This window comes from Podarcis liolepis, assembly GCF_965112155.1.
Source record: "Podarcis liolepis genome assembly, chromosome: 8".
Classification (NCBI taxonomy): domain Eukaryota; kingdom Metazoa; phylum Chordata; class Lepidosauria; order Squamata; family Lacertidae; genus Podarcis; species Podarcis liolepis.
This window is the reverse complement of record NC_139560.1, coordinates 39893269-39920735: the sequence shown is the minus strand read 5'-3', so window position 1 is coordinate 39920735 and position 27467 is coordinate 39893269. Positions and strand designations below refer to the sequence as shown.

General features: G+C 40.6%; 1 long non-coding RNA gene across 2 annotated transcripts; it reads right to left on the bottom strand.

Annotated features, from left to right (window-relative positions):
* Positions 1-1652: 1652 nt before the first annotated feature.
* LOC310712970 lies at positions 1653-25524 on the bottom strand. 2 transcript variants are annotated; one of them, XR_014529052.1, is made up of 5 exons: positions 25458-25524; positions 25064-25177; positions 23378-23541; positions 22970-23039; positions 1653-1788 (listed from the first exon to the last, which is right to left on the bottom strand). It is a non-coding gene; the product is annotated as an uncharacterized lncRNA (long non-coding RNA). The 2 variants fall into 2 exon arrangements; XR_014529053.1 differs by lacking the exon at positions 25458-25524 and having other exon boundaries at positions 25064-25427.
* Positions 25525-27467: the final 1943 nt, after the last annotated feature.

Below are 27467 nucleotides of genomic sequence, written 5' to 3'. Positions count from 1 at the left end.
CTGTTATATGCACAGAACAGTCTACATACACTTTGGAGGTGGGAAGAAATTTGGATCATAATTTTTCTTTAGTCTAATGGACACAGTTCCCAACCATGGATGAAGAGGAGCAGATGGGTAATCATTCTCGTTAAGATAGCCAATATTTCTTTATTTTATAGCTTGAAAATAGTTAACACAACTAATTTATTAAGAACGATGCCTATGAATAAACAACACTCCAAATGCAAAGGACCTAACCCTGAATCATTGCTGTTTTCATGTCATTTGCCTATCAGTAGCTGGATAACAGTCAGTTCCTGCCATAAAAAGTTCATTTCAGTCTACAGATCTATTTGCGTTTTTTCTTCTCCCTTTAGCTGTATTCAATGCAAAGTCCTCCAGTGCAGGACTTGGGGGGGGGGCAGACACTGAGGGCCCCACTTAGCTGAATGAGCAGAAGGGTCCCCAAAGGTCACGAACTTGCATAACGTCAAGGAAAGGGAAGTGGATCCCGGCAAAGGGTGTAGCCACTATTGGTACAAGCTGGAGATGGGAAGGGGAGGTTGGGGACTTAGGACGTACTCACAGGGCATCAGAGGATGTCGAAGGGGCAGCTGACAGATCACAGGAGCCAGGAGAAGAGGACACATCACCAGAATCAGACATGTCCCAGTCTCTGCAAACACAGCAGGCTCTGAGGCATCTGGAACAGTGAGAAGTGCACTCCAGGCGCCTGGAGCAGGCAAGGGAACACATCTCAGCTTACTAGTTGACCAGGTGGAGATCATAGGGCTTGTTAGGTCTGGGAGGAGCTTTGTTGTCACTCAGTTGGATTAAGTTCAGGGCAGGTGAGGATCATGTGCCTCGTCAAGTGGAGAGACACAGCTGTTCAGCTGGAGCAAACCCAGGTGTGTCAATCAAGATTGGAAGGGATATAGGGGAAGCAAGGCAGGGCCTCTGTGTCTGCTCAGCTTTAAAATCACATTTTAAATTCCACACTTCCAGATCAATTTAGGATTTTTTTAAAAAAAGAAATCAGCAGCACTTCAGTGCAAATTTATTATGTACTTTCTTCCTTTTGTAAAGCGTTCTGGAGATTTTTGCAGTCAAGCTGTATAAAATTTTTATTAAATAAAATAAACACATTTTTGTATAACGTTCTGACTAATATACACATTCTTCGAGCAATTTCCCCTAAAATAATGCATTATGTACACTATTTTTATTAATATATGCATTTTTATTCTTGTGCCCTTTTCCCCAAAATATGCATAGGTTAGAGACAAGCGAATTTCAAATGATAGCAACAGTTTGGTTTGCATGTTGGTTGAAGAAGTGCAAATTTTGTCATTTTGCATTAAAATGTAAAGAAAATCAAATTTCTCCCTCATCCCTAGCTATTACCAACCTTCTTTTTCTACAACCTTTTCTGTGCCCACTATTTCATTTGACTTGCATCCCATAATGCAGTGGGGTTATACCCAATGCCCTCCTTCCATTAATGCAAGGATTTCATGCAACAGAACTCCACCACTCTCCTCTCCCCACCTGTGTCCTGAACCCTCAAAAACCTTTCTAGAGGGTTGATAGAAAACTCAGACTAGATTTAGGGTTTGTGTGTGTGCACAGGTCTCATGCAGGGAGGAGAAGCTCCATTTCACAGCCAAAAATTATTGTGCTAATGGAACAAATTTATTGAATACTATCCCCACCAGGGAATAGGCATTATATTAAAGTGCTGGGTGTCCAGTATAAATTTCACAGGAGGAGAAAATTCCAATTTCATTCCTTTTCTATGTGATGGGACTGTAAAAAAAAAGTTGATTTTAATTATGTGCTATAACAGCTTTGAAGACGAATTGTTGTTAAATGGATAATTACTCATCACTATAGACATAAAATACTGAGAGACATAAAATTAGCAATCCAGGTAGCCTTGCATGTTATGATGGCAACTAGTTTTCTAACACCAATTACACTTCATTTTCCTCCATGCATCACTGTATTTACAGGCTGGAAATGCAAAAGAAGTAACTTTAATATATATCTCCTGCTGCAGTCAAACTTCTTTTGTGACTGGAGAGGATCTATCCCACAGAGAAGCTGAGTGTAAGTCACTGTGCTTTATAATTCAAATGGCTAAGATTCAGCAGGTGAGAATGAGTAATTAGTAGCTTCAGGGGGTGAGAAAATCATTTCAAGGCATCCAAAAGTCTGGCACATAAAAACCCCCTCTGTGTGTCCCTTCTTCAGAACTGTCAGTATGTAAGGGACACAGAGTCCAGGCCAGCATCTTAAACTCTGGAAATGCAGAGATTGAGAGAAGGGCATTCTAGCTTCTGCCACCAGAAGACCAAGCATAATAATAATAATAATAATAATAATAATAATAATAATAATTTATTTATACCCCGCCCATCTGGCTGGGCCTCCCCAGCCACTCTGGGCGGCTTCCATAGAAACCAAAAATACAATAAAATATCACACGTTAAAAACTTCCCTGAACAGGGCTGCCTTAAGATGTCTTCTGAATGTCAGGTAGTTGTTTATCGCTTTGACATCTGCTGGAAGGGCGTTCCACAGGGCGGGCGCCACTACCGAGAAGGCCCTCTGCCTGGTTCCCTGTAGCTTTGCTTCTCGCAATGAGGGAACCGCCAGAAGGCCCTTGGAGCTGGACCTCCAACACATCCAACACATCCAACACATCTGGACCTCCAGCATCCAACACATCATTGCAAAACGAAGGCCAACCTGTCTCCATCCACCAGCCAGAAAAGCAAGAGCTTCAGGGGACTTGAGTGTTTTCATTCCTGATAGCTTTATTCCACATGTCATAACAATTTTCCAAAACTGTTTCTTGTTCTAATTTTACCTTTCTATTTCATTAAATCATCATCATCATCATCCTTAAAAATGAGTGAATCTTAAACAGAAAGAATAAATTAGCCCGTCTCCTCAGTCAAATGTTATTCATAACTTTATCAAGCATTTTCTTATAGAGCAATCAGTAAATGAGCATAGGATTGCAGCAATCAGTAAATGAGCATAGGATTGCAGCATTGAACTTAATGGGAGTTGGTTCTAAAACTATGTCTATGAGATTGCAATACTAGACTCTCTTTTTTAAAATCATCTTAAGCAAATGGCCCCAGAGTCTCTAATTCCGCCCCCCCCCTTGCAGGGCAGTGGCATAGCATCCCCCCCCCCGGGGTGGTTGCCCTGAGCACAAAATTGTTGGGGGCACAAAATGTCAACCCCCTATGCTGCCTCAATACAGTGTGTGCTTCTGTTGCTGGACTCCATTGAAAATGGCTTCCCCATATGAACCAGTAAGTGACCTCTCCAGACAATGGAACAACTCTTTCTTATCTCAGCAGCTGCTGTCTCCTGGGTGATGCGGATGCCATTAGGCAACTGAAGGCACATACATACTCCATCCATTTCCCTTCCTTCCACCCACTCCCCTCTGCATGGCCCCAGCCACTGGCAACCCACGCTACACCACTGCTGCATGGATCCGCAGTGGCTTGTTACAATAGTTTAGTTCAGTATTTGGAGTTCACACCTTTTAAAACTAGCTGAACTCACTGAATATAAATATGTTTCACCCAAGTTTTAAACAGGTGCTGCAATGTCTCTGTTTACAAATCCAGAACAATACAGCTGCAATACTGCAATAAGTCATGCAATATGAAATTAGCTGGCACAGCAATCAGTGCATCCCATTCTAAGCGCGTTTTTTTGCTGATGCAGCAAAGTTTTGGATTGGCCCATTAGGTATGAAAATAATTCATTACCATAGTAATGGTGGACTGACAAAATAATTAAGCCACAGCACTCAGACCTTAGCCAGTTTACTCTTCTTAATTCAGCGAGGTCAAATTGTCAAGGATGGAACTAAACTTACTTAAATTTAAATATTCCAATAAAATTGATTTATAAATAAGGCTATTATTCAGGCAAAAGTTATTTTAGCATCAATGTTTGTTGCCTTAAGGAAAATACAAAGCTAACATTTTATTTCAATAAGAAGGGGGGGAAATGCTGTATATCTTCTGTCTTTTATATCTTTCTAAGGCCAACCAGTCATAAACAAAAATTCATCAACAAATGTGGCATCCAAGGTACACAGGAGAAGAAATCAATAGCTTGACCCTCAATTATCCTTATAAATAGGTCCATCATGAATAACACCCAACAATTAACTAGCTTGCCAGGAAAAGAGCAAGAATTATGATTATCCAGATGGTGCATTCTCCCCCGCCCCACAAAAAAAAGTTTACGCCAATGCTTAGCAGCTGGGTCACACAGATGACAAGCAATTCCATATACACTAGCTGCCATGTTGAAATAAAGAGAAAATGGTGGAAACTCAAACCAACAAGGTGTGTGCTTTAAGATAGCATGGTGCTGTACAATTACTCTGGGCGGGGAATCAAATGTTGGTGTAATAAAAACATTTCAATAATAAGACTGTGTCTCAGTTAGTCACAGATTATTTAAACATTCAGATTAACAGCACAATACTGTTCATGCAAATCCCACAACAAAGCTGCTGCTATTATGGATGCAGTTTAGGTGAGAGAAAACTGGGTATTGCTCATACCCACAGAAAGAGCAAACTATTGAGTTATTTTGCTCAGTGGCAGAAAGGGAAAAGAGAATTAGCTGGTCTGACACTGGAGTGGCCAAGTGTCCTCTTTTACAGAGGGCTGTAATTTATCTGACAATCTGTTTGGTCCCAGCTGGAGAAGAAGACTGTAAGAAGGGAAGGCAGAAAGTTCCTTTCCAGTATTTACAGTGGACCAACGAGGAGCACCTAGCCTCAGTCTTTCCTACTATGGGGAGCTGCATTGTATTTATAATATTTGAATTATAATAATTATTTCTGAATTGGCACACGTAATTACAAATTTGCATATGCATGCTTTATGCAAATCTGTGCCCTATTTTTGGCTGGTTGGTTTCCTCTTTTGTGGCAATGTTTATGTGAACAGCCTAACTAGCCTATCTGCTTCTTTTCTCCATCTTTATCGATTGTACTTTGCTTTACTGATTCCCCATTGCTGCATGCATTCTTTGGTAAGAAGGTGAGAGGACTTGTAAACAAATAATAATCGAAGTTTGGGTAGGCTTGTAAAGAAAGTAAAAAATTTCCAAGCTGTTCCCTTCCCTTTCACATTTCTGCAAATCTACCATCCAACAACAGTGATGGGGGGAATGAGAACTGCTTGGGTCTTCAGTTGGCTCCCCAAAGCCTTACCAACAGGTGTTCCCAAGGCACAATGTCAACAACAACAACAAATTTCTTTTTTAAAAAACCATCAGCTTTTCCTGAGATGTCTCTGGGGTTGGTGGAATGTAAAAGGAATAAGAACGTTCGTAAACTTAGAAATAGGAATTCACAGCAGTGTGAAAACTTAGTTTATTTAAAGGATCTGAGATTAACCCTACAGAAGTGGGGAGGGATTTGATGTGGATTTGGGCACACTGTGAAATCGCTATAGCAGTTCATAGTTTGAGTAAAACTGTTGGAGTAAAACTGACTGTCAATCATTCTTGATCCAAATATAGCATACAGTTGTTGATACTTGTTAAGCAAACCCTGCAAAATATATGATAGGTATCATGACCACACTCACAATCAAGCAAAAATTAAATTAACACCATCTTTTCAACAAGTTCTTTCCTGATATAACTGACATCAGTTGATATAAATAGCATCAGTTGTGCTTTTTCCAGTAATAAGCCTTTCAGGTTATAATTTCTTGCTGTTGCCTAATTATATACAATAATATAGCATGCAATAAGCTGAAATTAGCAAGGGCAGAAATACTTCAATATTCTTGTTCATTATAAATCAGGTTATTTGAAGGCATTTAATTAACATTGTTAATGAATGGCTAGCATTATAGTATTTATGCCACAATATGTACACAGCCGATGCCTCTTAACATCAGTCCTTTGCCCCATTCAGTACTTTTATATCCAGCACTGTAATGAAAAAAGGAAATGTGTTGCTTGGTGTCTAATTTTCAACTGATATATGACCTAAGCACTGTAAAGCAAGTGAAAAGAAGCACATATTGCTTTTGAAGATTCCTGTGTAGTTGTTTCAAAGAGACAGAACTTGAGTCTTAATACAAATAAATTGAACAGTTGCTTAATTTAGTTTGAGTCTGCTTGACATTATAGCAGGCTGGTGGAGATTGTTATGACCCTCTTGGTGCCTTTGGTGTTACTCTCCATTTCAGCACTTCTTCTAAAACTATTTGTATTTCAGTAAGTGGTCATCACTATGCAATGGAAATATTCTATATGTGTGCAACTAGGTTGGCCAAACTTTACACAAGCAGGGATTCTATTACCCCAATGATCCGCATCACTTGCGCACAACCAATGTGATCATAATTATATTATCACCAGCAACAAGGAGAACTCCATTTAGTATAAATTTGGACGGGGGATGACAACAAAAACAACACTGTTTTTCCTAGCTTATTTTTAGGTGAGTATGATAAGCTTTGAATATCTGAGCCAGGCGGCTTCTGGCATGGTGTTCTCAAGAGGTGGGTTGGGGAATTCGCTCTGCCTCAGTGGAGCATTCCCAGTCATGGTGAATGGGCGAAATAAGGGGGAGTAAGGGTGACATGAACCCCTAGAAAGGTCTGAGAGGAGGTCTCAGACCGAAAAAGGCACCAAGCAGTGAAGAAAGGGATCCTCTGTCGTTCCAGCACAGTTTAAGTGGAGGAAGTCAGGGCTCTCAGTGCAAGAAGGACGCAACCCTGACCATGAAATGCCCCAAGACCCCAAGGAGAAAAGCACCAGGTTACTCCATATGGCAGATGGTGGGTACAAACGCACTCCGGTATTTCTGAAGATGAAATAACAAAAATTAATAGAAAGGGAGAGTTGAATTCTTACGGGAAAATAACAAAGACAGAGTGACGAAATAAGACTGAAGGAGGTCCACCATGTTTGGCAAATAAAGCTGTGACCAGAAAGCTCTATAAAAGGACTTAAGAGTGAGAAAGTGCATACTGAGAATTAAAAGGCAAAGGAACTTACCAGATTTGGTAAAGAAGAATCAAAACTACAGAGTTATTAAAAAATCCTAAAAAGATATTATCTAAAATGTATAATCTATTATTAGAAAGGGAATTAAAAAAGAAGAGGTGAAGGAAGTTATGATTAGGTGGGCCAGAGATATAGGCCACACAATTCGATTAGACCAAAGGGAGAAATTATGGAAATATGATATCAAATTCACAGCCTGCGTCACAATCAGAAAAAAAATATAATAAAAATGCTCTTTGGGTCAAGCATCTCTGGGGTAGCCCGGGAAGCCTCCACAGGGCAGCAGGGAGCCTTCATCCCACTGCCCTGGGGAGGCTTCGCGCGACTATTCCTGGCTTTTGCGGGAGGTGGGGGAAGGGAATGAGCGAGGCTCTCTCACTTCCCTCACCTCCCGCAAAAGCTCCCAAGAGCCACATTTTTTTTCTTTAATTCCCCCCTCCCCAGCAAAATAGGTCAAGTGAATTGTTGAAGTTACTTGTAGTTGATGTTTTTTATATTATTATTATTATTATTATTATTATTATTATTATTATTATTGCCCTGGGGTTACCATTTGGATTTCCTACCTCAGGCATATCAAATAACTTGGGCCATTTCTGCATGTGGATCCTCTTCAATGGTGCATGATAATTGTATTTTTGCTGCCTTTGGTTCTGGCAATATTTCATGGATCAGGCAGCCAGGAATATTAATACTAAACTCCATGAGAACAGTCAGCCAGCAATTACAGAACAAAAGCATAAATGAATGAAATACAAGCTATGGCAAGGTTTAAGGCAAGCAGGTAGAGGCAAAAGCATGTTTAGTTGCCCTTGATTTGAATGAAAGGTTCATTGACAATACATAACCTAACCAAGATGGGGTGGTGGTGGGTTGTTTTTTTTAAGCAAAACATTTCTTCCAATTAAATAGAAAGGTTAAGCAAACAGGTTAACAGACTCCAGTGAACAGCATCTGCTTGGTCTGTCAAGCACTTCCTTACACACAGGCATCACATGTATTTTTAGATGGTGTTAAGAGGCACTCAAGCATGTATTCCTAAAACACAGAATTTCAATGAGCTCAACGCATCTGTTTAAGCGTATGTTCCGAGAAGTTACTGTACGTAATTCAGTCTCATGCTTGCTAATATTAGGTCTGGGTTTTTTTTCCAGGGGGTAATACATGCAGCACACATTTAACTAATGTGATAAACATAAAGCTGTTTGGAGCTGATTCTAGCTTTTTGATAGCTACAGACCACTCCGGGAAAGCTGCTTTGGTTTTTATCTTGCAGAACAGCCACTCAGAAGTTAGTCTGTGATTAATAGCTGCTGTTTCCAGAGAGAGCAAATAATATTGCAGAAAAGTTGTCTGGACACCTAGTTGGCTCAATGCTGTCTATGGGAGAGAAAAACTCATTTTTCCAATATGAGTTCCATATTTATATTTGCATTGTTAAATTGGTTCTTTGTGTCCAGAAGTTAGATGAGAACTTTTCAACGGAGCGGTCCATTGGGGGGGACTCCACAAATTAAAAAAACCCCACAAAGTGTTTTCAAGTCCTTCCCAAATGTTTTCTGTTAACTTGAGAAACATAATACCAAATAATTATTGTTGATATATAAGAAATAAATGCAAACCATCTATCATAGATTGTGTTCATCAGTCAGATGGACATTCAATCAAATTATCAATCAAGGCAAAATCCCATACTCTTGTGCATTACTGAACAAGTGTAAACAGATCGTTACTTTCCAATTCATGAGCTTTTTCTAAAAGTAAAGCAAACAACTACAAATGTCTAAGTACTAGAGATGGGGTTCACATTCATGTACCCATTAATTTCTTCTTCATGAGTCTACAGCTCATAAAATGCTTGTCAGCTCAGTCCTTCACATTTTTCAAAAATGGCATAATTGATTTTGATTTTCTGGGTTCCGTTGCAAGAACTCTTTATGCAATGGATTTCACTATCTGCAGTTTTACTGTTAATTGTTTCCTACAATCACAAGGTATCCATCTAGGGGTGTTGTGATTTGTTTGTCTTGCGGAGTCTTTGTTTTCATCATTGCGTAATACCAACAAGGACACAGTCCCATATCTTTTAAATTATTATTGTAAATTTTATTTCTTAATTTGGTATCAAGGCATGCTATAAAATAGTAAAGAGGAGCAGAGAAGAGAGGTGATTGATTTTTTCTGTAATACATAGTAGTAGCTTTTTTAAAAAATGCAGTAAGGCTGGATTCCTAACCTGACTTACCTGAGAGTAAGCACAACTAATTTAAATGGGACTTACTGCTGAATAGAATGGATAACTGACTAACCTGGTAAAATACACAGATTGTATTTTTTTTGATGTCAGCCATTAGTGAAAGCAACAACATTTTGTACTTCATGGCAAAGTGTGTGTGTCTCTGTAAGACCTTTGCAGAGAGAGAGCGAGAGAGCCAGAGCGCGCTACCCCAGATTAAGCAATACATCTCCCCCCCACCCTCACCCACACATAAGATCAGGAGACAGGAACAGAAACATAACAATGAATGTTAGTGGTGACTATCATCACCTCAGCTGAACAGAGTTCAATGGAATCAGTGGCGTAGCGTGGGGGGTGCAGGGGGGCCGGCTGCACCGGGCGCAACATCTGGGGGTTAGGGTTAGGGGGTGCAAATCCACGGGTTAGGGGGCGCAAATCCACGGGTTAGGGGGCACAAATTACTTGCCTTGCCCCGGGTGCTGACAACCCACGCTACGCCACTGAATGGAATACACATTTTAGCAGCACCATGGACTTGACATAGAAATGGGTGGCACAATTATAATGGTATGGTTCAATAAGTTGCTAGCCAGTTCCTTATGTTTTTCAAGAGCAAAGAAATTTGTTCCATTAGCTATTACCAACACTTGCATAAACCTGATCAAATTGCAGAGGTTGTGAATGACCACAAGCAAGTGAACGGGGCTCAGCTCGAGTACAAGTTCCATTATTGCAAAAAAACATTATGGCTCCTACTAAATATTTGTGGCCAAGTCACTAAGATCCCCCATCCAAATTACAAAGCAAGGAAACTTCATGCTAAAAACCATACGATTTTACTGACTTCAGCAAAAACCCAGGTGCAAAACATTTTTGAAATGTTACAGTTCCACCACATATACATTTACAGTCTCACAAAAAGAATGTGTTTTATATACAGTATGTGGTGACATTTAAAAGTGATATATTGTATGCATGACTAGAAAGGAGGAGGATTTCTCTGTTCATTCTGGTGTCAATAGAAGCGGACCTCTGCAATCATATATATAATAAAATCAAAAGTACCATTACATTTCTTCCTGGTCTTTTGAAGAAGTACAACTACCTAATGAATAATCAAGTAAAAATTAAGATAATGAGAATAATTCAGAACATAGCTAACCTCCTCTACCTTGTTTGAATAAGGATGGCACTTGTGTTGTCATAAACTTATTTCACTACAATGGAAATATTAATGTTAATCCTTATAGATTTCTAGAACAGAGATGAAGCATTAAGAAAAGCAACACTTCACATTTTGAAGATGAACCTTGAAGTAATTTAAGGCAATAACAACTCTAGAAGAGGAAATAATGAATTATATTGGTAATATTCAATTCATAGTTGACCATTGATACTAAAGTGGAAAATACAACTGTGTTTTACTATAACTGAGTTTCCTGACCTGTGGATCACACAATACAGAGCCAGAAAATGTGGATGGACTCAGATGCTGATCTTGAGATATTCTTGCAGAATGAGCCGGGATTATCCCACCAGATGGTAAGTGCTGTCAACTTTGACATATTGATCAATGCAGTCACTCAACTGACATGAAGGAACAGGTTTTAAAAGAAGAATTAGGGATAGATCTGCCAGTTCTAGTTCTCTCAGTTTCTAGTTTTTCCAAGAATCTTAAATTCAGTTCTGCACCTTTCTGAAGCAAGTTGTGATTCATAGAATCATAGAATCTATTAGGACCATCTAGTTCAACCTCCTGCAGGAATATGCAGCTGTCCCGTATGGTGACTGAACCTGTGACTTTGGCATTATCAGCACTAAACTCTAACCAACTGAGCTATCTAGTATTGGTTAAAAAAAAAATCCTCATGAAAATCTGAAGCATTTTCTCCTAATAAACACATTTTCAACTAATGTACATATTTTTGCAAGCAATTTTTTTTCTAAAATAATCCATTTTTGTAAACATTGCCTGGTTGAAGAACTGCACCACAAAATTTGGATGTCTGGATTTTGAAGAATGGCTGCACTTTGGTTCTCAGATTATTTCAAAAAGTGTGCATTTGATAGATTTGACTTCATAGATTTCTCTTCCCCATCTCTAGCAGGCTGATTTAGGTCTCCAAAAGCTGAGTGTGGGCTGCTGACTACAAATTAGAGTATTGTACATGTCTTTGAGAAAAGCGAACCACCTTTACTCCTAAAACACAATTGTGCTAATCACAGAAAGAAAGCCATGTGGATTTGTCACCTGTTTGGGCTCATATACTAGTCCCAGTCAATCATAGGACTAAGGACATGTCCCCCATACTTGGACTGCAGGAGGCAATGGGTTATAGTGCTGTCTATGCAGATACAGAATCTGGGCTGTTAAAGAGCCCTGGCGTTGTCAATATGGTAGCTCACCAGAAGTACGCTGATGACAGCACTAGTATTCTAGTCAAAAACGGTCAAAGGACTGTGGGGGTTTTTAGGGGTGTGTTGTGTTAGAATGAGTCTTCTGGTCCTCAGTATATCATGGGAGTAATTTGATAATATTAAGAAAATGAAGATGAAGGCCACATATCCAAATGTAGTGACCTTGTGTTCTATTAAGCATTTGTGTGAGCATCTTCCAGAGGAAGAAGTAAAAGTGTCATCACTCAGGACAATTAAAGATGCACTGGACAAAGTGTAATTTTACATTAGGGAATATCTGCTTTGGGAGGCAGATGGCCTGGTTGATTTAAAAGGTCTTTTCTGCATTTAACTTTGAAGCAATGGAAATCATCTGGAAATGAACCTTGAACTAACACTAACCTTAATAGTTGGAAATGAGCATACTTTCCCAATGACTTTCATTTTTGGGGCTGTGACTAATATTTCTTTGCACCACATTCTAAGCTGCTCCTGGGACTCTTTACAAGTCTCAAAAACAGCTTCCAGCATGGTACAGTGTGACTCCTATTGAAAAGAATGTTTGCATGTATGTATATAATCCCTAGATCTACTTCCATGTCAGTGTATATAGGATTGCAGTCCAGTTGTTACAGCCTTACAGAGCCTTCTCTAGCTGCATAATTCATGGTTTACTCTGAATTCCCATTTTGTTACACTCTAGTAAATTCATTTAGAATTGCAGTCTAGGACAATTGGTGCAGAACACAACACAACACAATACCCAATCCTGCACAGGGACACATGGTACAACCAAACTGTGATATATTCTTGAGCAGTTCAGTCCATGTGTGATGTTTCAATGGACCATGTGTACATGGTCAACCACTTGAACAAACATGTGTACAGCATGATGCGAAAACAACCCTTATGGTGTGTTTTTTTGTGGGAATCGAATTAAAACAGGGGAACGAAATACAATTCATCAAAACATAAGGAAACACAAAATGCACAACCTTTGGCAAACGTATAGAAAGAATCTATAATGCTGTATTTTGACCTCGGAGATTGATCTTAAGATCAAAGTCTGTTTAACAGATTTTTTTGCAAAATGTACAGCAGGATATCAGGAGTTCAATAGTAGAATGGAACAAGTCCCTTAATTCCTGGACATCAATTTGGGTACTTGGTGCTGGCATACTGCCAAGAGCTTCGGCCACCATTGCTGGTGCGCAGCTACTCCAGAACACCCACACACTCTCTTTTCACTTTCACCTCCAAAATATGCACTTTTAAAAGGTGGTCCTCAAATTATTTCAGTGAATATGAGGGATCCAGCTCTTTTGCCACTTTCAGAGGGTGAAAAACATAAGAAGCATAGTGGATGTGGTTGCTAGGCAACCACTTGTGCTTGCACTCCTATTCCTGGTACATAATCACCAGGAACTCCCCCACTAGGATTTCCAAAGTGACTGTGCCAAAGGTTCTGTTCCCCATCAATCATGATTGCAATGACCTGCATACTGGCTTCCTGTGCCAGATGACAATGACAGCCAATCAAAAAGTCCAAGCTGCTATTGCCTTTGATGCTTCTCCAGTCCCAGGTTGAGCCAATGTAGGTGAGAAATCTTTAGCGTACCAATATATGAGAATCTTCCCTTCTGTCATTATCACACACCATATTTCTCAATATCAAGATGCACAACTGCATCTGCATCACATTTGGCAACGGGGGCAACTGGCAGCATAACAAATCTGATGCACTGGCTTCTAGGTGTTCTGGAGATAGTTACATAAAGGTGCATGATATAACAGAATAAAGGAAATGCATGCACACTCTGAACTGTACACACATACTCGATCCTACACACACACACACACACACACACACACACACGATGTAGTAAGATCAGGCTCAAGTCACCTTCATGCTTTTTACCTTAAAATCTTGATCAACATATAAGTGTGGAATATAGTTGTCCCTTTTGTTAAGCTCTATTGCTCTATTGGTTTCCAGTAGCTGTACCTATCTCAGAAAGCATTAGGTCATGCCGGACCCAGCTGCCCCTGTGAGCTTCTCTCTGCAATGGTCACTGAATGAACTTTTTGAGAGTGAGCTATTGATAATGACTCTGAAACAATTTCTTCCATTCTCAAGCATTTGGCACTTTGAAAAGTGCTTTTCCCCCTTGCAAAAGACCAACTCCCCCCTTAGGCATCTTTGGGACATGATTAAGAGTATGGGTTACTTTGGGTTGCCAGAAAAGGAGAAATATATCAAGCTGTTAACCATTAAAACATTTTCCCTGTTTCTATCGATTAAGTATCATTTCTGGGATGTGGGATGACCTTGACTCCTTGCACATACCCTTTAGGCCATTTCCCCTTCTCTTTTAGGGAAAGATGTATACCACATCTGGCTTTGGTAACACAATTCCACTTAAAGCACCACTGGACATTTTTGTTCCATATTTAAAGATGTGTGGTTCTTAAAGTAAATGTGATCTCCTTTTCATGTGCACCTCTTTGCATGCTGGAGAGGGCTACACACAGAGAAAATAAGGCCCACACTGAACATTTCTACTTAACCCATCTCCCTCCTACCCGATTCCCTCAGGCCTAGGCCTATGTATAATTTTGCCAATTTTTATTGAAAGAGACAACCACCCTCTACCACAGCTTTCATCAACTTGGTGTCCTCTGGATGTTTCAGATGACAGATCCAACTCTAGCTCCATTGTGGTGGATAGGGCTGATGGGATTTGTGGTCCAAAAGATTCAAAGGACACCAGGTGGGTGAAGGCTTCTCTATCACACACACACACACACACACACACACACACACACACACCAGAACTTAATTTGAGCTAAGTCTTACCAGGCCTGGTTTCCATGCCAGGAATCAGCATGGAACATGTGGTATAATAAGACTATTTTAAAGTATATCCAGAATATACTTATTTTATGAAGCCTTTTATTGAGTTGGATCATTGATGAGTCCAGCCCTCATTGAAATGCCAGGCTAGATGTGATTTTAACCATGTCATTGCATTTAAGGGAAAAATCCACCATCCATCCATCTACCTTGAGGCAAGGTGCTTTCAGAAGATGTTTTGCCAATGCTTAGGGGGTGGGGTGGCAATTAGTATTTGGAGGAACTTTGAAAGGCATCAGTCAGCACTTTAAAGAATTCATCTTTCGTAGTTCACAGTCAGGGAGAGTGGGGTGGCAGAGCTGAGTTCTGCCTCCTTCAGCAAAAAAATGCAGTTCTGGCACTGTATGCCTCACCTCTGCCTGAATCCCGAAAGGGCCATAACTAGCCTCCACAATTTTGGAATATGGAACTGATAGCATATGGCTGTTTTAAAGCAGGTTTATGTAGGAATTACGAATGATTATGGTGATGGTAATGATATTTGGGTTCCAAAATGTATGAATTGCATCATGATTATGGTAATGAATGCAATATTTAGGTTCCAGAGACTAACATATTCTGAAACCTGTAGGCTTTATGCAGGGATGCTTGTCAGATGAGCAATATGTCAGAGCGCATAAACACTAAACTCTGAGAACATTTACTGCACTGTCCAACACAAGATTGAGACTCTGGCAAATTTCCCATGTGTTTCAAACCCTCTGTTTCAAATGAACTTATGCCAGGCCTTCCATCTGTGTTGCCACAGAGAAAGATGTGATATTGGCTCAGACTTTCTGGCACCATTTTGTGTGTCTCTTGTGATCTGGTCTTTGATAAAGTGTCTGCTGCAGATGTCAACTAGGTCAAGCTGAAAGGGGGAAATGAAATGGTGCAGCACAGAGAAGAAGCCGCGATTAAAATAAAACCCAGCCCAAATGGTACCCTTGAAATCTCCTCTTCCAAAAGGTTTAGGGATGTCACATCTACTTTTCCAGTCAATGTTACTTCCATCAAAACAGCATAGGTCCTCATGTTGCTAACATTTTATAATATTCCTTTTATAACAACAATAAAAAATAATGTTCACAGTGAAGCTGGAATCCAGCCGAAACCTTCTCTCTTTTACACATCCTATAAATCTACATCTTGCATTCTCAGTCAGAAGCTCAAGTGTCTGCACATAGCGCAAGCAAGTGCCTGTCAGTAAAAGAACAGCCTCAGGAAATGTATTTTGTTTTCTGTCACCAAGGAAGAACAATAATCTACTGTGAGGCAGACAGAGAATGTATACTAGCTGGCTGCAAACAACCAATCTGCACTGCCACTGTGTGCCTTCTCTAGCCCAGTTCAGGCAAATGTCTGAGGTATTCTGTCAGTGTGTGACCAAGGAATGGCACATCAAGTGTTGAAGTGTATAGGAGCAAAATCAAGGGCACAGAGGGCAGTCTGATCAACATGGGCTATGCTTCTTGTCCTGATTCTACTCACAGACACGACTTGATTTCTCATGACATCACTAGTCAGGTTACTTAAAAGGTCAGTTTTCAAGGATGTTACCTGCTGGTTGCTGTGTTGGAATCCAACAACTCCAATGTTGCAAACAACATCTAATCTAGCAAAATTTCATCTGGTTTTATCTTGGCACTCAGAGGCAATGTCTGGCCACTACCAAACATTCATTAAGTTTGCTCTCGGATTTAATTGCTCGTCTTTCTAATTTTACATACCCCATTTCATTGTCATCCATACATTAAAATAATGTTTACTTGAATTTCCTCAGAGAAATCAGTTGCTTGTTTTTCTCTTTTTCTATAATGAGACAGGAGAAATTAAGTGCTCCAGTTAATGAATATTTAATGGTTTATTTGTTGGGGGGGGCTGTGAGGATTAAAATTCGCCACGGTCTACAGAGTTTTAAGCAAAAATCGAAAGAAATACACACACAAACACACATATACTAAAATTATTATGGGCCTCATGAGTCATGGATTAAACCAAGGATCATCAAACTTAGGGGGGGGGGTGCCTTGGGTACATTTGGAATTTTGAGAAACTGCCATTGGGTTGCTTCCCTCCTTCCCATCATTCCCACAATAGACAGAAAGAGACATTCTTTTCAGTTGTTCATTTTTCTAATCTTAGATTCAGTTCTCCACATTTCTGCATTACTTTGCACCTAAAAATAAGAAGCCCTCATGAAAATTCACCATTTTAATGTGAATTTCTTCTAATCTGCATATGCTGTATTACATTTTGCCTAATGTACACATCTTTGCAAGGCAATTTCCCCATAAATAATGCATTTTGGTATGTTATTTCCACCAATATGTGCATTTATATGGATACTTTACCACAGTATCTATAGAAATTTTTGTACATTTTGGCTGGAGAACTGCATTGCAAAATTCAGAGAAAGACCCATTTTGAAGGAAGGATGTGTTTTGGTTTTCCTATCATTTCTGAAAGTGAGATTTGAGTATAATGACCTCAAAGTGTGAACTGAATCAAATTTCTTCCCCATCTCTAGGTCTGAGTAAAAGCCAGTCGTATCAAAATAGAACCTCTAACTAGCATTATTTGACGCAGAAATTAAAGCTTACATTGATAGACTGCACAGCACAAATCACGGGACATTTTCAAGGGCACCATGTTGCTGACCCCATTATTAAACTAAACACATTCCTTTTTCAAACTATGGTTATACTGAAAAATTCTACAATTTTTAAAAACCATTCTTCCACTTGCACAGCAGGATTTTCCTCTATCCCCTCCTCCCATGTGCTACTTGTGCCCTCTAAATTTTCTCTGAGGGGTTGGGGAAAGCCCCATAATAGGTTTAGGGACTGTGTGGGGACTCATGGGGGAAGAGAGTGGAAGAAGTCCCATTGCTCAAGCAGACCTGGCACACATACCCCACTTAGAACTACGTTGAATTCCTACCCAACGAAAACAGGCACATTGTCAGGGATGAACCAGAGGTCTCATGTTCCCCAGAGGGAGGGGGAAGCCTGGGAGCGGAAGATGTGGACAAGGTGCCCGAGGGGGAGGGAGGCAACGAAGAGAGAGAGAGATTGGGTTAAACTCAGGCTCAGAATCTGGGGGGAGGTTTACGGCCACCTCAAGAGGCGTGTGGTAAAGAGGAGAGTAGAACGACGGGGTGAGAAACTTCACCATTTTATGAGCTGTTGGAAAGGCAAATGCAGGCCTCAGCAGAGATCTGAACTGACTGACTCTGATGGATGAACGGTGTGCTAATGACCCATTGTAAATATTGTAAATAAAGACTATAAAAACGTTGAGGCTCCCGTGGCATCTGTGGTGAGGAGAGACACCCACAGCTCTGACACACATGACATCCAAAATAGGACCCTCATTGTGATGTGTCAATCACATCCTCCAGAGCAGCTGCTCCCGATTAGGTAAATAATGCAGACCCCCTGCTTTTCAAAAGCCAATCCATGGACCCCCTACTTTTGAAAAGGTTGGTATCTCTGTGGTAGTTTTTGTTATGTAACTGGTGCCACAAACCCCCTGGGTGGGTTACATATACCCCTGCAGTCCGCGGACCACTGGTTGGAGACCACTACTCTAAACAACTGATGCAGTATTGGTGCTTTCCTATGAATTAACCATATAAAGCTGTAAACATTTGCACAAAGAAAGGGATCTGTTTTGTACTTCATCTGACACAGGTCTCTGTCATATTTCTGACAAAACTAAAAGTCCCATGTTCATTACCAGGTCAAATTTTTAAAAGTTCTTAAGCTCATGTTTGTGGCACATTTTCAAAAGTGAGCTTTATTTAAAAGAACCTCTTAAGAACGGGCTGGAGAAGAACAAAAAGGCTAGGCATCTTAAGAGCTTAAGGGGTTTTTTGATGAAAAAATATGTTCTTTCAGGATCAATGGTATAACTGAATGGCTACTAAGTAATAACAATTACTCTGCATTCAATTCCCATAGAAACCAGTAGTACTGGATAGTCAACCAAGGACTTCATGCTCTTCTAACTGCAATTATTGTAAGTTCCCAAAGCAGAATTTTTGCTGGTGCTCAGAATAAGTATGGTACTTAAATTCCCTCCACTTCAATTATTTGCCTCATTGATGTACTCTGAGACCACTTTGCTCCATACGATGGGAAAGCCAGATAAGGCCCTTGGCAGTTCTATCTTTATTGGGATGAATTATTCATCATAGAAACAAAATAACAAATCGGAAGCTGAGGAAAATGGAGCTGATGCTAAAGCCATATGTTGGCCTCCTTCGATTCTTGGCTCTGTGCAGTCATAGTTCTCAGATGCCAGGAAGGCCTTTAAGAATGGCCAGCAGTGCAGTCCTATACATTACATTAACACAGCACTGGAAGTAGCAATTAAGGTTTGACCACTTCCTAATAAACTGAGGGGAAGTTATCTACTGCTTCCACACACTTCTGTCGCTTGCCAGCAAAAGGTCTCCTGCGTTTTCATGCGAGAGCTGTATTTAGGTCAATGCGTCATGGTGCTAAATAATGTGCTTTTCAAAAGACAAAGGATGCTGCTGTGGTCAAAGGAGATAAACAAGGTCAAGGTAAAAATAATGGCTGCTACTTCACCCTTTTGGAGCTAGGATTTTCATGAGCCTGGTGCTCATAACCTAGCAGTAGATCCCCTGTGCTGCTTTCTCTGTATGTCAGGCATTTAGTCCATTAGGTGTTTCATTTCAGAGGGGATTTTTCTGCACATGTTTAAAGGAAAGAGGCATCATGGAAGGCAGGGGATGGCTCAGTCAGTAAAGCCTGAGACTCTTAATCTCAGGCCAGGAGTTCAATCCCCATGTTGGTGAGAAAGATTCCTGCACTGTAGGGCGTTGGACTAGATGACCCTTGTGGTCCCTTCAAACTCTAGAATTCTATGGTTCTATTTTGTGTGGAATAATAAAAGTTGAGCTGCAGTCTTCTACACGTTTAACCGGTGTGAGCGAGCTTCTTTGGTAGATGGGTTTTCACGCATTTTAAGAGTCTTCTGAATTAGAATCTCTAGTGACAGTAGCACATATTGGGAGATTAATCTGGTAACTTAGTCACACAGGTCTCAATATGGGGATATTTACTGAACACATGCACAACCAAAATATGAACATTTAAGTGAATATCTTAGCAAATAAGCACACAAACACTTTTCTTTGGTTTTCTATTACGCATGCACTGTTAGAGTTGTTGCAAGCAGAATCCCTGGTCTGCACTTTCTGCAGAGCAGAAATGAATGTTATCCATCATAACAAACAACTGCAAAACTTTACTGGAAACAGTCTTAAAACAGTTACAATTAAATGTTGCAAAATAAAAAATAATACATTGCTTTTAAACAAGCAAACAATGTGATTCTGTATTCTTTAAATCCTTAATGCAGTTCAGTAACTTTCCTCTCTCTGCTCCCAGAGAGAGATCCTATGCAAGCATCTTGCTTGTTCAAGATCGCTCACCTGGAGTTTATAATGCTGCTGGCTCCAATGACTAACTAAGATGCTGAGTTCTCAGGTTTCATCTTCCTGCCATGAGAGATCACTGCTTGGGTTTCCAGGATAAGTCATCCATTAGCCTTGAACACTCTCTTTGCCACATTTTCTAAAGACAAACCTCTTGAGCAAACTTAATGCAAACCTCTCTACATAGCATTTTGGCTTTGGTTTGGTTAATATCTAGCAGCATGAATAGGCCCCTTTCAAGAAACAGCAGATTCCCATCTATATCCATTGCCTTACTTTTACGAAAAGTTTCAATATCTCACTCTCTGCAACACAAAACTGTCAACAATGCAACAGTTCTTTTTGCTATTGATGCAGTTTTGCATTCAGTAGTTGTTTTCAATAGTTCATGCCTAGCCTTTTTCATCACCTCCAAGACCAGCAGAGCATAAATATCTGCTGAAGACACAACATATATTAAACAAACCAAAGATTGGTGGAATTGCTGTGCATTTATTTAACAATCAATCAGTTTGATACGGCATGCAATCTAATCACATTTCTTATTGGCAATTGTGCTTTCTTTTCTGATAGTCCTGTGAATGCTTTACCAGGTTCTCTTTATATTTAACAAACATCAATGGGGAAGAGACAAAAGAAGAAGCTCATTTTATTCGTATGGGTCAACAAATTGTTATAAAACAGTTGTATTTATCCATTGTATTTGATTCATGAAAGCCTGTGTTGATTGCAGTAATTTATCAAATGCTTCTACGTTTCAGCTACTTACATTTTCAATCTCTCTGTGTGCCTATTGTGAATTGCTGACCACTACTCATCAGCTCAAACTTCAGAAACTTTGGAACCAACATAGTTAGAAATTAGAGTTGGAAGGGACCCAGGGGTCATCTAGTCCAACCCCCTACAATGCAGGAATCTCAGCTAAAGCATCCATGACAGATGACCATTCACTTTCTGTTTAAAAATCTCCAAGGAAGGAGAGCCCACCACTTCTTGTGGAAGTCTGTTCCACTTCCGAAAAGCTCTTACTGTCAGAAAGTGTTTTCGAATGTTCAGTCGGAATCTCCTTTCTTGTAACTTGAAGCCATTGCCTCGAGTCCTGCCCTTCAGAGCAGGAGAAAACAAGTTTCCTCCATCTTCCACGTGACAGCCCTTAAGATATCTGAAGATGGGTACCATATCTCAGTCTCCTCTTCTCCTGGCTAAACATACCCAGCCCCTTCAAGCGCTTCTTGTAAGGCTTGGTTTCCAGACCCTTGATCATCTTGGTTTCCCTCCTCTGCACACATTCCAGCTTGCACCAGCCCATCACTTTCCTAACTGCACTCAGGTTGATTAAAAAATTGCGCTGGAAAGAGCAGGGTAACAACCACTAGCTGGCAATATCATAGAACTTCCATGTGAACAAATCATTATGAATGTTCAGGCATTTTGGATGCTCCCTCCATCCCTCAGAATTGTTTTCCTTCTCAGAGCTCCAGTCTTCCTGGATGAGGAGCCTTGTAGTATCCAACTCTGAGCATTTCCTTGTTAAATAGCTGAAAGTTTGGTCAAGCTGGACTGACTTGAGCAAAGCTTTCACTCTGAATTTGTCTTGACCTTTATGCTTATATTTACAGTTATAAATATGGGTAGAATATGCTGCTTCATGCATTCCTTTGATAGATGAAAAGCTGGGATTTAAATTAAATTAATTATGCCATGCAGAGTTGGCAGAATTTGGTCAGAATGCAGTGTGTTTGGGGAGAGGTGAAAAAAACAAGGGGGAGTTATTCAAGCCATCTTCTAGGGAGGTTTCCTCTTTCACCTAGATGCTTATAAAGATAATTTAGGAAGGTATCACAACCTGTAGGTAGCAGCTAAAGAAATAATGCAAGGGTGCCAGGAAGTCAGCAGCCAATTTTTGCAAGCATGCTGGATGGAAGTTTCTAGCATAGGGTTCCCTCCCAGAGCTAATGGCATCAGTCCATAGTGTGGGCAAGCCCTCCTGCCCCTGAGTTTGAGTCCTGGTGGTCCCCCTCCATGGCAGCTGCTATGTAAAAAACAAAAATAGGTCACATCAAATGCTTATACACATTTAATATCACATCTAGTGTGGTGCTAAATGGAAAACTCTCCAAGGGTATTTTTATTGATCTGTAAACCATTGCGGGAGCCTTTCTAGTTGAAGAGCGAATGAATGAAAGATCTATCTGAACTCCAGTACCAAACAATTGTGCTGATGTCCTTCGAAAAGTGTCTCACACACAAATCCCCAGGTTCTTGGAAATTTGAAAAAAAAAAATTCCGAATTTCTCACTGAGTGGAATACTCTCAAAAAAAAAAAAATTGATGGTGTGTGTTCCAAACATCATCTTTAAGGGGATGGGGTGGGGGCGAACACTTACAAGAAAACATCAAACCTTATTACTCACATCCTCATTCACATCTTTCTAAAGCCATTTTTCCTTGGTGCAATGCAATGCTATTTTAAGGAATGCCTTCATACAAACATTGTATTTCAATGAAAGCCTTTATTTATATGCTGAAACCTGAGCTTTGAAAGAATGTCCTGCCCAGATGAATAGCTTAGATGAATTCAAAAGTCAAATATCAGAAAAGAAGCCATTATGAAGTGAAGCAATCTTGTGGGTTTTTACAGATTTTTCAGAGCTCCAATGACAAACCGAACAATGTTGAAAATTATTGACTGTGCCTGCTATGCACAAAACAATACCCCAAAGAGAGTGACTAGATTAATTTGGCCATTTGTCTTTTTAAATGTTAAAACTCTCAGTGCAAGTTCTTTGTTGTTTGTCAATGACACTGAAGTTTTTTTGTTTGCAATCCAGCCTCTAAATAAATATTTTTAGAAAGCAGATGACTGTGTTGTTAGTAGCACTGTTGTTCTTGCAAAGTAGAAAGCACAAACCTTGGTTCTTTGTGAGATGTTTTTATTCTGTTGAAGGACATGACTCAATAGTTCAGGTTATTTGGCTCCACTGAAAGGCGAAGTGAAGATATTAATGTGTCCTCCTTTCAGAGAGATATATGACACTACCATTGCAATATTCCTTACCATGGAATTTTCCGGCACATTAAATAGAAGGTACCACCTACAGAGTACTGGAGTGACGTCTCACCTGTACCCATTGGGAATCTGATAAAAGGGCATTGACCTGCCTAGGACACACAAATAAATGATCCTTTTCATAGTTGTACGCCATGTCCAAAAGGCTCCAGAGGTTAATTAGAAGGCTCATAGCCAAAACCTCTCCCCTTGCAGGAGTCCATTGCTAATTAATCATTTTCTAATCAAGTTTTTTTAAAAAAGACTTACATCAATTAGCAGGTCAGTTTTCAGTGCCCTGACATGGTCAAAATGCTCAGACTTTATAGCTTGGTTGTTGGCATCTGTCTGTCTTGGGAGACAATGGAGGAGAGCATCTTTGGGGGTGAAGTCAAACTGTTGGAAGGTTGCAGCGCTTGCTGCGGCTGTAGAGACTGATGCAAAAGAGACATGTTTTGTTGCAGCTGGGGCAGATGAAGGCATCCAGTTGTGGTCAAAATGCTCAGACTTTATCTAGTTGCAAACAAACGCCTCCATGGCTTCCTTGAGCATGTCCAAGAAAAGACAGAAAGCACCCACTTATAGTTGTTTTTAAGCACAGCGTCATAGTGGCTTAGCAGCATAGAAAGATGTCTTATACTAAGGGCAACTGGTGCATCTATCCATCTGTCTACCCTTACTTATCAACAACTCTCTAGGGTTTCAGACTGGGATCTCTCTAAGCCCTACCTGGCGATTCTGGGAACTGAACCTTAGACCTTCTGTGTGCAAAGCAGCTTCTCTGCCACTGGACTATATTCTATTTTAAATAGAGATAAGCCCAATCTTCCCCCAACATTGCTGCTTATCCAAGGGTCTTTCGCCCTGGTTGTGCACCAGAATCATCTCCTTTCCCATTTGAGCTGAGATGCAGGTCAAGAGATCTTTAGTCATCTCCTTCCTAGCATGAACACCAGCAGAGACTTTAGCAGAGCCCTCCACTTACTTTTCTCAACTGGTTCTTGCCACTGCACAGATTGCACAAGAGCGAGCTGAATAGGTTGGAGATAGAACTTTTCTCACTCCTGGGCTGCCTTTTCTCACAGGAGAGAAAGCAGCCAAAGCCATGATCCTCCAAGGAATGGAGTTTGTTGTTGCTGGCCCTTGAATCTCTGCAGATTTCAACTTATGGGTCTTGTTAAAATTAATTGCCTAATACTGGGGTCTCTAAAGGCCAAACTGCATATAAAATGGGGTGGGAGATCTGTCATCAGAACTGACTCACATCCTTTTTGTTTGTGCTTGAAAGCAGATGCAGTGAGTTCCAGTTCTGACTGTAGCAAAGCCACTTGGGGAAGTGGGATAATCAACTCTTTCCTCCCTTGCTGCTTTCTCAAGTGAGAGCCACCCCCCACCACCACCACCAAAAAGCGTCTGTATTTCACCAAGGGGGAAATATGGGTACAGAATGCCGTGCTTGTATTTTCCTTCATCTGGATAAACTAGCTGGAAGAGGAAAAACTTGAATTGGGAAAACAGTACAGGGGAAAGAGGATAAAACAAATTCCCCAATGCCAGGGCTTCCCTGGATTTGCTTTTATGTCCAAATGAAGGTATCAGGAGCTCCAGTCATGGATCTTCTGCATCATGTGTAGTTTTGGCCATCCAGGAAACACAGAGGTGGTGTGGACTGGACCTACTAAGTCTCAATACTGATTTTGTAACACAATATGTTCCTTTAGAAAGCACCCATAGATCAATCTAGCCCAATTTTATGGGCCTGCGCTTAACTGTGATCATATCTGATGCTCAAATCCCAGTCTCTCTTGTACATGTACATTTCTTATTATCTCCATCCATCACAGTGGCAAGGCTAACCTCTGTGCTTGACTTTTCATTGCAGGTTGGTTCAAGACGGCATTATATAGGACTGGGGAAAGGATTTATATCCCAGACTGAGCATTCAGCAACACATACCTTACAGCTCCAAGTAATGCAGCCTTCTTTCATCTGGTGCTCATTTTCCTTCAGTTGAATCCTATTACCATCCAAGCACCCCGCCTGCCTGAGGCAAGCCTCCAGCTTGTTTATCTGCAAGAGGGCAGGGGAGCAGTGGAATGGGACAAGGCAGAAACTTAGCAGCTGAATGATAAGATGTAATAAATCATTGTTAGAGCATACGTTTAATAGGTCCAAAATCCTTCAATCCTTCTTTTTGCTGCCAGCAAACTAAAGATAGATTCATATACAAACACATTCTCTTTCCAGCAAGTAATTTTCTACATTCAGTTCTTGGTGACTATCACATAATGTGTTATCACACAAATAGACATGCTAGGTTCTTAAAATCTTGAGACTCTTAAAATCTGACTGGCTAGGGGAAGAGAAGAACGTGTGTCCCAATTGCCTGCAAAATAACTTGCCACAGAGCTCTTCTCAGTGGGACATAATGATTAATGTGTTATATTTAAATGTACAGCTCCCCTTATCCCATGGCATCAGGGCAGGTAAACACAATTTTATATAGCAGAGATAATTATCTGTCCTTGAGCACTAAGTCTAAAGAGCAGCAAACATTATTCAGGAATTAATAATTTTCTAAAGAACCTCCTGAAGGAAACAAGGTGATTGTGCAAATTGGACTTTTAAATGGGCTCAAAAATGTCTACCTTTGTGAATGATCTGTGTACTCTCTGTGTGCTGATGGACAAAAACTGGAGAGTCTTTGAAGAGCTATGGAGGTAACTTAAGAAACTCCTTATGCTCTGGTTTGCATACCACTTTAACCCATAGTTAAAATAAACTATGGTTTAAATGTGAATGTGTAGTGTGTGCGCACTACTGAAATCATGGATACTTCATTCCTCCCCCACTCCTGGTGCTGCTAGGAAACAAGCATAGCAATGAATATTGTTGTAAGTTTGGGGGGTCAGTCTGGACAATGCCCTGAGTCCCACTTAATTCTTGGGGTCCTGCACCCAGTATTTATTTATACATACATACATACATACATACATACCCCACCCATCTGGCTGGGCTTCCCCAGCCACTCTGGGCAGCTTTCAACAAAATATTAAAATACAGTAATGCATCAAACGTTAAAAGCTTCCCTAAACAGGGCTGCCTTCATTCTAAAAGTCTGGTAGTTGTTATTCTCTTTGACATCTGGTGGGAGGGCCTTCCACAGGGCGGGTGCCACTACCGAGAAGGCCCTCTGCCTGGTTCCCTGTAGCTTGGCTTCTCGCGGTGAGGGAACCACCAGAAGGCCCTCGGCGCTAGACCTCAGTGTCCGGGTACAATGATGGGGGTGGAGACGCTCCTTCAGTAAGGGTTAAAAGCTCTGATAGAGGATTCTATTGCTGAACTACGCAATTATAAGGCAATTGACTTGGTCGGTCACTTAAATGTCTTTCATTAGCATCCCCAAAGAATGAGCTAGGCTGCAAGAGTAATGGTGCCCTCTGGGCAAATGGGTGGGCCTCCCTAACTCACCTAAGTGCCAGGTAGACAAAACAAAGGGGAGTGTGATGTGAGCTCCGCAGAAAGCAGGTAGAGAAGGTGGAGACATAGAGACAGGTTTGCTCTATGCAAAGCTTTGGTGCTTCTCTGGAAACCTAATGGGGAAGCAAGATCTGTTGGGGTGTTAATACTGCGAGCCCCTCCATCAGCTTGTATGTATGTGAAAATAAAGCCATATATCTGAAGAACACCACAGTCTCCACTGAACTTTGCTCCAAAGAAACCAAACCCTGGGTAAATCTTGGAACCCTTGGGGTTTCTCACCAGAAGGGTATGAAATCAGTTTTCTAGGCTTTTCCCTGAATGCATTTGTACCATAATGAAGTGGGAGGCGGATGCGGGTTCTGTCTGTGCAAGCATTTCAGGTGGCCAGAAGGAACAATTCTGCTTTCCCCCCTCTGTGTGCTATTCTGGTGGCTCTCCCAACACATCCCCAGCCAATTTCTGGGGGCACACAAGTGGGGAGGGGAAGATCCATTATATAAGCAGAAGTCCTTGCACAGGGCTTCCACAGATAGGGCTCATTAGGTGAATTGTGCCCACAGAAAATTAAAGCATTCTATAAATCCACACTATGTGTTATCCAAGTAATCATAATAAAATAACTATTTGCTGCGTTTTGAGTGTGCAGTAAGTTCCATGGAAACAGAGGCCGGATCAGCTAACAGTTCAGAAATTGCAGCATGGAATTGGGTTGCTTGCCTTTAAAAAAACCAGTGTGAGTTTCACAGGTGCATCTCTAATAACCATTAATTGGAAACTGAACAGGATTTCATTCCCTTTGAAGAAGATCCAGCAGATTTAGTCCCCTTTGCTGTCACTATATGACACTATCCTTTCTTCTTGTTAATGGGGAAAAGGC